This window comes from Lemur catta, chromosome 23 (assembly GCF_020740605.2).
Source record: "Lemur catta isolate mLemCat1 chromosome 23, mLemCat1.pri, whole genome shotgun sequence".
NCBI lineage: Eukaryota > Metazoa > Chordata > Mammalia > Primates > Lemuridae > Lemur > Lemur catta.
This window is the reverse complement of record NC_059150.1, coordinates 6,614,880-6,623,916: the sequence shown is the minus strand read 5'-3', so window position 1 is coordinate 6,623,916 and position 9,037 is coordinate 6,614,880.

The window sequence follows — 9,037 nt, the reverse complement described above, 5'->3', positions numbered from 1 at the left end:
GTAGAAGAAAGAGGGGAGAGAAGGAGGAAGAACAAGCAGGGAGGGGCGGGATCCCAACCAGGACCTAGCTGCCGCCAGTCGGTCACACCATGGCCTTGAGTCCAAGGCTGACAAGGTTGGATTCCGCGGCAGGAGAAGGACACAGGCTTCACATGCTCTGGCAGAGATGCCAAGTCTCCCAGCTGGGGTGAGATTGCCTCGCTTGTTCTTGCTTCTCCTGTGTCAGAGGGGAGGCCAGTTTTCTCCTGGGATGTTGGCCAAATAACAGCAAGTATTTCCAAGTATTTCCAGGCTCAGCTCTGGAGATAAACTATCAAGTGCATGTACCGCTCTGTGAATTACCATGTAAATGACTATGCTCAGGGTAGATACTTCTCAAGGTTAATCTCAAGGCCTGCCAGTGAGTTGACACCTTGGAGCCCCCTTTCCTAAGCTCAACACCGGCCCCTCCAAAGACCCTCTTCTAGCTTGCAGACTCCGAGGGAAACTAGTACAACTACTTTGGAGAGGTATTGAATAAAATGCACCACAAACAGGCCCTGTGACCCTGCAGTTCCACCCCCTCACACATACAACCTTGTCAGGTGCATCGGAGGACATGATCAAGAATTTTCTTTGGGCCGGGAGCAGTGGCTCACACCTGTAATCCTAGCACTCTGAGAGCTCGAGGAGGGAGGATTACTTGAGCTCAGGAGTTCAGACCAGCCTGAGCAAGAGTGAGATCCCGTCTCTACTAAAAATAGAAAAAATTAGCCAGGTGTCATGGTACATACCTGTAGTCCCAGCTACTCAGGATGCTGAGGCAGGAGGATCCCTTGAGCCCAGGAGTTTGAGGTTGCAGTGAGCTATGATGACGCCACTGCACTCTACCCAGCGTGACAGAGTAAGACTCTTGTCTCAAAAAAAAAAAAAAAAAAAAAAAGGAAATTGAACCTCACTCCCCCTTCATATTAAAAAATAAAAAAAATAATAAAATAAAAAAGAATTTTCTTTGTAGCATTGTCTGTAATAGCAAAAAATAAATAAATAAAACTGGAAATGACCTAGACATCCTTCTGCAGGAAATTGGATAAACAAAATGTGGTACAGTATATTCAAACAATGGAATTTCACAGCAGTGGAAATGAATAAACTGAAGCCACACACATCAACCGGGTGAATCTGAGAAGCACGTGGAAGCCAGCAAGCAGGGGAAGAAGACATGTTGTATAACATTTATAGAAAGTTCAAAACCAAGCAAAACTCAATAGTTTACCTTTGCACATGTTTATCAGAAACACATGTGATAAAAACAAGGAATGGCAAAACCAACATTTAGATAGAGGTTAGCCTGGAGTGGGGTGGGGGCGGGGCACACAAGGCAATCCTATTGGAAATAGTCTATTCCAGACTCAGATCATCTGGTTAGCATCGTGGTCACTTAAAACAGAATTTAAAATGCAAATTCTTACACCTGCTTAGAGTCTACGGAAGTAGGTAGCTGACAAGCTTAGCCCCAGGAAGATTCTACCTCTACCCTCTGAACCGGACAAAAGATCCTCTGCCCCCACGGCACCTGGCGCAGTTCTGGGCCCACCGGCTCCCTGAGAAGACAGCTGCTCATCGGGAGGAGAGCCCATCGGCTGGCAGGGAGCTCCCCAGACATTTGCAGGCTTGAATCTGTCACTCTTGAGCCTCTAGGAGTTTTCCTTGACCTTAAACTCTCTCAGCATTTGTCTTATTTACAACAGCCTATGATTAGAGAGAATTAAATGGATTTCCAAACTCTGAAAACTAGGCCTTCATTTTTAGCCCTTCTGAGAATCTCTGCCAGCCTCTGATATTAATATTTTGTTTGTTTGTTTTGTTTTGGGCTAGATATGGGGGAGGGAATTACCCGTGGAATCACGGATAGGGCAGTACATTTCGAAGTCAGATAAACTTAATTAAAGCCTCCGTTTGACCTCGAGCCAGACTCATCATTTCTAGCTTCAGTTTTTTTCCTCTGTAAAATAGAGATAGCAATTATTTCCTGCTTACTTCACAAGGATGATGTAAAGATAAAATAAAATCATGACTATGTTGGAGATTTGGAAGCTACAAAGCTCTATATAGCCTGGTTCAGAGGAAGAAGTCTAGATTTAACATCAAGATACTTAGATTTTTTTTTTTTTAGTTACCAAATATGTATTGAGGCTTATCATGTACCAGGCACTATTCTGAGTGCTTCATGAATGTTAACGCATTTAGTTCTCATGACAATTTTATGAACCCAGTGTTATGTTATCATTCCCGTTAGGCAGGTGGGGAAACTGGAACACAGAGAAGTAACTTGTCCAAGTTGCACAGCTAATACGTGGCAAGGCCAAGATCCAAACCTAAGCAGCTGGGCTCCAGAAACTGGGCCCCTTAACTAGCTATTCTGCCGCCTGCTTGAGAGGTTTGAAGCCTAGCTCTGCCATTCACTAATTCTTCTATCCTTCACTAATTCATCCCACATATATTTACTGAGTGCTTACTATTTGCCAGGCACTGTGGTAGGGGCTGAGGATGGAGCAATGGACAAAACAGATTGTCACAGAGCTTACATTCTAGTAATCACATAAGGTGTCCAGCGGGGTAAACGCTGTGGAAAAAGAATAAAGCAGAGCAAGGGGACAGAGCATGACATTAGGCCAGTGGTGTCATCCCTTTGAACCTCTGTTCTCCTTTTGTAAAATGGAGACACTGAAGCATGCCCTGCCTCCTTTAAAGGTTTAGGGGGCAATCAAATGAACTCTGCAGGTGTGCGTGGTGCATAAATTGGAAAACGCTACTCAGGTGGAGGGATTGTAGTATTCATTGTTGCTGCCTCTGTGGGCCTGGGTGCTTGGTCCGTAGCTCTGTTCAGCACACTCACCCTTGTCTCGCAGCCGGGCACGCGGGTCTCTGTGTCATTCAGTACACTGAATCTTGGAGGGCAGGAACAGATCCTGACACACAGTAAGTGTGAAACAAAGGTATAATTAGTAATATTAATAATCACTATTTAATGAGCCCCTACTAGTGCCAGACACCACCAGACACTTATACACAATGCTGAATTTAACCTCCAGTATAGAAGTTATTATTATCCCTGTCCCAGAGGAGGGGACAGAGAGCTAGGTAACCTGCCCATGGCCATTCACCAGTGAGTGACAGAACCACAATCAGAACTTGTACCTCTCTGACTCCAAGATCCACCATCTGTCACCAACCCCATACTCATCCATACATACCCAGTCAACAAATATTTCTTGAGCACCTACTATATTCTAGGGGCTTTGCCAGGTGCTGGAGCACAGAGATGGCGAAAGCAGATGAAGTCTCCGTCCATAAGAAAGACAGAACAAACAAGTTACCACAAAAATAAGATAGGCACAGATTTGGTACATGGGGCGGGGTGGGGGACATCAGAGCTTCACTCTGACCGGTGAGAAGGAGCTGGCTTCAGAAGACCTTGGAGGAAAAGCCAACAAAGGCAAAGGAGCTGAGGTGTGAATGAGCTGGGAATGTTCTCCAAGCAGGAGGCAGCCAGGGGCCTGAAGAGCCACCAGAAAGGGGACAGTGGTAAGAGGTGAGGAAAGAGGGCTGGTGCCACACCACACAGGGCAGAGAGACTGGAAAGAAGAGGTGCTGTCGAACGTCTTCAGGTAGCGCAGTGTTGCCATCTGAGCTCCATTTGAGAATATCACTGTTATGAATTGTTGAAATAGCATCAGAGTTTGCTAATCATAATTATAACAATGTTTTTTTAAAAGCTTGTTTAGAAGAGAGAATGAAAAAGAAGCAGGTGGGGAAGATGGGCGCAGGCTGGGAGGAGAGAAAAGGTATTTGGCCAGCAAACGACTTTTGCAGGTGTTTTCCCTCAGCTTAGTTTCAGCCGAATCAAGCCTTATTTATCTCATATGCAATAATTGGCCGTAAATGGAAATACCTAAATAGCCGTCCAGGTTTCTGCTGTGAGAGGGATTAAATTTCTTCTCCCTCCCCACCCCAGGGAGAGAGATGGCCTTGGGGAAGGGGGGCCCCTTTTGCTACTACTGGGGGCAGGGTACCTGTTGCGGGGTTTGGAGGATGCTTAAGACCAGTCCCTTCTCCCCAGGAGCAAGGCTCTTGCTTTCTAGATGCAGGTCAGCCTCTGCCAACACGTGGCCTGGGGTCCAGCTGTCTGCGCTCCTGCTGTGTGGGCTTGGCTGCGCTATGGGGAAAGGGCAGACAAACCCAGCCTCATCCCTGCCCCACTCCCACGAATCTGCGAGTGGAAATAAGATCCCACAGCACTCTGGCAAGGGGAGGGCTTAACGAAAACATCCCACACACCTCAGGGTCCTTGGGCGTCATGGGTGGGATGGTGGGAGGGGAGACAGCCTGGCTGGGACCTGGCTGAGACCTCAGATGTCTACACTGTCCCTCTTCTCCTCCAACTCAGATGTCTACACTGCCTGTCTTCTCCTCCCCACCCTCTCCCGGTGCTCCTACTCAGTCCGCTTCTCTCTCCTGGAGAGGAGGCAGATCTGCACCTTAGGAAGCTGGCAGGAAGCCAAGGAAAGAAAACTCCAAGAAAGAGGAACTTTTAGGAAGCAAAACGATGGAATTCAAAAATTTCTGGAAAATTGAATAACCCTCGCCCTTGAAAGTGACATAGAATTACGCACATTTACACAAATCAGTCACATTTCTTTCTCTTTATTTCCAGCCCCACCATCTTGCACACCTGGAGGTGTCTGGAGGTGAGGGGTTCCTGACAGAGTCCCCCCACACTAACGCAGAGCTTGAAGAATTGCGTTTCCGACCTCTGCCCCTCCTGGGATTGCAGATTCTCCCTCTGGCTCTGTTTCCATCCACTGACCCCAGGGAAACTCCTTTACCAACTGCCCCCCTCCAGATTGCTCTTGTCCTGGTCACTGGACAGGACATTTATGTAGCATATTTATTGATGATGGAGCAGGTTTGGAGGAGGGAGGAGCTGAAAATAGACTCATGCAAATATAATCTATTTATGCTAATGATATGCAAACACAGCCACTTTCCTGTTCCTTGGCCCCTTGGAGCCCAGAAATGACTTGTCTGTGTGCAGTGGACCAAAAAGAGGCCAGGAGAGAGAGCTGGAGGGAGGAAGAGGGGAGAAAGGCCTGAGAGGCCTGGCTGACCCCCACCCCTCCCCACCCCCAGACACAAGTGACCCCCCGGCACAGCTGACAAGGCGTTCCAGGCTGCCCCGGGGAGAGCTGTGGCTCCAGGCATGGAGCTCTGGGTGTCTGGGAGTGCGGGGACGGTCGCCTGTGTCCCTGAACTTTCAGAACAGGTGCTGTCCCATTTCACCCCCCTGGGGAGTGCCTCTCACCACTTCCCTCCACCTGTGTAGAGATTGTCTCCCTCTGCGCTATTATCTCCTACAATTGCCCATAAATGACACCACCCCCAGCGGCCCCCGCCCAGCACTTGAACCCCTTCTGGCTGGGCCGCTTGCCGGAGGATTAGCTCCTCTTTGGAGATCCCACAATAGCCCTCCATGTCCTTTGTGTCTCTGTTTGCCGCAAATATTGAAGCTCTTTCCTGAAACCCATTACAGGCCCCTGGGACAAAGGCTTTCCGCGGGTCTCCAGGACAGAGCCGGTGCCAGGATGTTCCTGGCTTCTGTACCTGCTGCCTCACCTGCTGCTGCTTCTCCAGTTACCCCCAGAGGAAAACGATCCACATTCAGACTAGGCGTCTCTGTGCCAGGGCAGCGGGCGGAGCGGATGCAAGGGTGCCCACACCCCGTCTGCCCATTGGAGGGGAAGCGGGGAGCTGGGCAGCCCGGGGAGTAGGGGGCGGGCGGGGTCACAGTAGTTGGGAGACGGAAAGGTCAAGGGTGAGGACATAGCAGCAGGTGTGCTGCACTCTTTTGCCATCAGGGCTTCACAGCGCTGTTTCCTCTGCCTGGAACACCCCTCCCTCCCACTCCCCAGCCTCGTTTTCAGGGACCAGTTTTATTCACCCTTCCGGTTTCAGCCAAGACTTCACCTCATCACCTCCTCCAGGAAGCCATCCTTGCCTCCCCAATTTAGGTGTTGCTCCTCAGTACTCACACCTGGTATTTTAACTGCCCACTCACTTTCTGCTTTTCTTATCCCCCGGAAGTCCCAGCCTCTGAGCTGCCAAGGCACTTCATTATTGTGCCCACGACATCTGACACAACTCCCAAACATGGCGGACAACTATGATTGAATAAATGAGTGAGTGAGTAAACTCAGCAGGTGTGCGCTGGGCCTCCTCCTGGAGTCCTCGGAATTCTGACTCAAGTGGTGTTGGGTCACGCAGGGCCCCAGGGCAAGGACGGAGGGGCTTTCGGGGCCTTCCACGTGGACAACTCAGTTTAGTGAAGACAGTACTGGGCTGCAACTCCCTGGGTGAGTCTATGAGCCAACCCAAGCACAGGAGCTGGGTGGACACGAGGGCCACGAGAGCAGTCACGTGGAAGGGATGTGACAGACCCTGGCTCGGGGCAGGAGAACAGACGAGCTCTCTGGGCAGGTTGTGCTGCTCTGACAGTCACCCAGAGGCCAACCTGTGACAGGCACGGGGTGGGAGAGGACGTGGGGGTCCTGCTTCCAGGTCTGAGGGAGGGGAAGGCATCCCTGGGGCTGGGGACTGCAGGAGGCACCCCCAGGGCCTGAGAGCCACTCTCTGCCCTTCCCGTTCCCGGTTACTGTAAGTAAGGGGTCTGGCCGGGCAGGCCGAGGTCTGAATCCAACTACCTCCTGGGCAAGTTACTCATTTCTCCTCACCTCAATTTCCTCCTCTGTAAAATAGAAATAATAACAGTGCTACCTCGTAGGGTTGCTAAGAAACTTCAATGAGATAAACTATTTCAAGTCTTTAGCGCCACTCCCAGCACATAACAAGTGCTCAAGGAACACAGCGCATCATTCCCGCCTGCCCCTTTACTCACCCTCGCCTTGGTTCGGGGAACCACAGAGATCATCGTCCCATTTCACAGAGGGAGAATCCAGATAGGTTTGGAACTTGGCAGAGGTTATCAGTGACTCGGAAGTGGGAGTTAGACACAGACCTGGGCTGTCTAGGTTTCTACTCCCATCTGCTCGTGCCGAGGTGGCTCTGGCAGCCACGGGAGCTTGGGGCTGGGGGCGGGGAGCTGCTTCACGGCCTGGCAAGCCGGGCAGCGGCACCGGTCCTGGGCCAGGAGCTTCCCCCGCAGGACTGTGGAGCTCCAGTAGCAGCCTGGGCTGCTCAGTTTGGCCGTATAACAGGGCTTTGAGTCATCTGGAAGAAGGCTGCCGTGGAAAGGTGGTGACACGTTCGAGAGCTGGCAGCAGCTGATGTTCTAGAAATGTCCCTGCACAAGCCATGGGGGCAGTTGGCAAGAGAGAGGGCACTCGCAGGGAATCCTCATCTCCACGGTACAGAGGGCGTCCCGGCCTGCCACGCACCCCCCCACCCCCCACCCAGGGTCCCTGGCACATCCTCACCCCACCCGCCAATGCCCCTTGGGGATCCAAGCCACACGGGGCCATTTGGGCAAGAACCACGCCTGTGCGTGCCACCCGGGCATCTGACAGGGACAAGGAGAAGGCTTTCCAGGCACACGGGACTCTCCACCTGACCTTCAGCTCACGAGGGAGGAATCATGTGTCCCTTGTTCATGGCTCTCTTCCCTGTTCCGAGCAAGTGCCAGGCACAAAGTAGACACTAAAACACACTTGAGGCACAATTGTCCTCAAAAAGCAGCAGGCTGGAAGCTTCCACAGCCTTCTTCCTGCGCCCGCGTCAGCACCTCACAAGTCCCACCCTCTCAGCTCACCTCGGTCCTTTCAGCCGCGGCTTAATCTCTGATTGTTTGGTCAAGAGTCTAATAAATAAGCCTCTCCAAGTTCTTGGAAGGCGATAAGGTGCCCTCAGCCTCCTCTGGAATAAGTGATCCTAAAAATATCTTTCATCACTTCCTGGGCTCTGCTCTTGGCCCATCTCCAAGCCTTTCCTCAAGTTTCGTCTTTGGACCCAAACCTGAGCGTTTCTGGTTGGCTCTGCGGACGGAGAGAGCTCTTGTGTGAAGTCCGAGGTGGGGTGGCGGACGGGAGGTGAGAAAGCAATTTTCTGCTTCAAGGGCGCCCAGCCAGGGGCCTGCCTTCCTGCCCTGTCTCTAACACTCTGCTCATTCCACCGGTCTTATCTCACCGCCACCAACCCGACTCCTTCCTGCCATCCCCGGAGACCAGCCCCTCCCCGGCCAGGGACAGTGGGATGGTCTCATGCGGAGGCTCTAGGCCTTACTGTTCCTAAGGACTCCCGGGAGAGCTCATTAGGATGCAGATTCTCAGGCTCCATCCCCAAAAATTCTGAATCCGAGGACCTGGAATGAGGTCCAACCAGCTCATTCTCAAGAGGTTCCCCAGAGGATGCTGACGGCCCAGGAACGCTGCTCCTGGACCACCTTCCCAGGAGACCAAAGTGCCTACTGAGAGGGGACAGATCCTGCAAGGAGACAGAGCCCTGGCCTTGCTGCCCATGGCAGGCAGGAGTCAGACAGAGAGGTGGGGCAGGACCTTGGGTCTGGCCACCCCCAGAAAGTGAAACCGTCTCCCACCATCCCCCCACTCAGGGCCCAGAGCGGCAGGAAGCTGGTGGAGGGAGGGGCAGGAAAGTCCCAGGGAAGAGAAGAAATGACACAGCCTGGCCTGGCCACAGCCTCTGCAGTGACAGAGGTTTCACTTGGCCCAGGGCACAAACAGGCAGAGACCGGCTGCCTTACAGATGAAGAAGTGTGATTGCTGGGTGAAGGGGGGAGGAGGGCAGGGTGAGTGGCCCTCGATGGCCTGTGAGGCTGTCCACTTGTCCCTCCAGTCTCGGTCTCCCTGTCTCTTAGGAGTCACTCCAGCCCCTATGCCCGACAGCCCAGCTCGAGGCTCCTGAGCTTCCCGACATGTCCAGCTCCCCCAGCCTAAAGCTGAGCAGCAAACACTCTCCCGTTGCCTCTCGGCCCCATGCAGTCTGGAGATTCCCACCATAGTCCCGCAGTCCCCACACCTAGACTCCA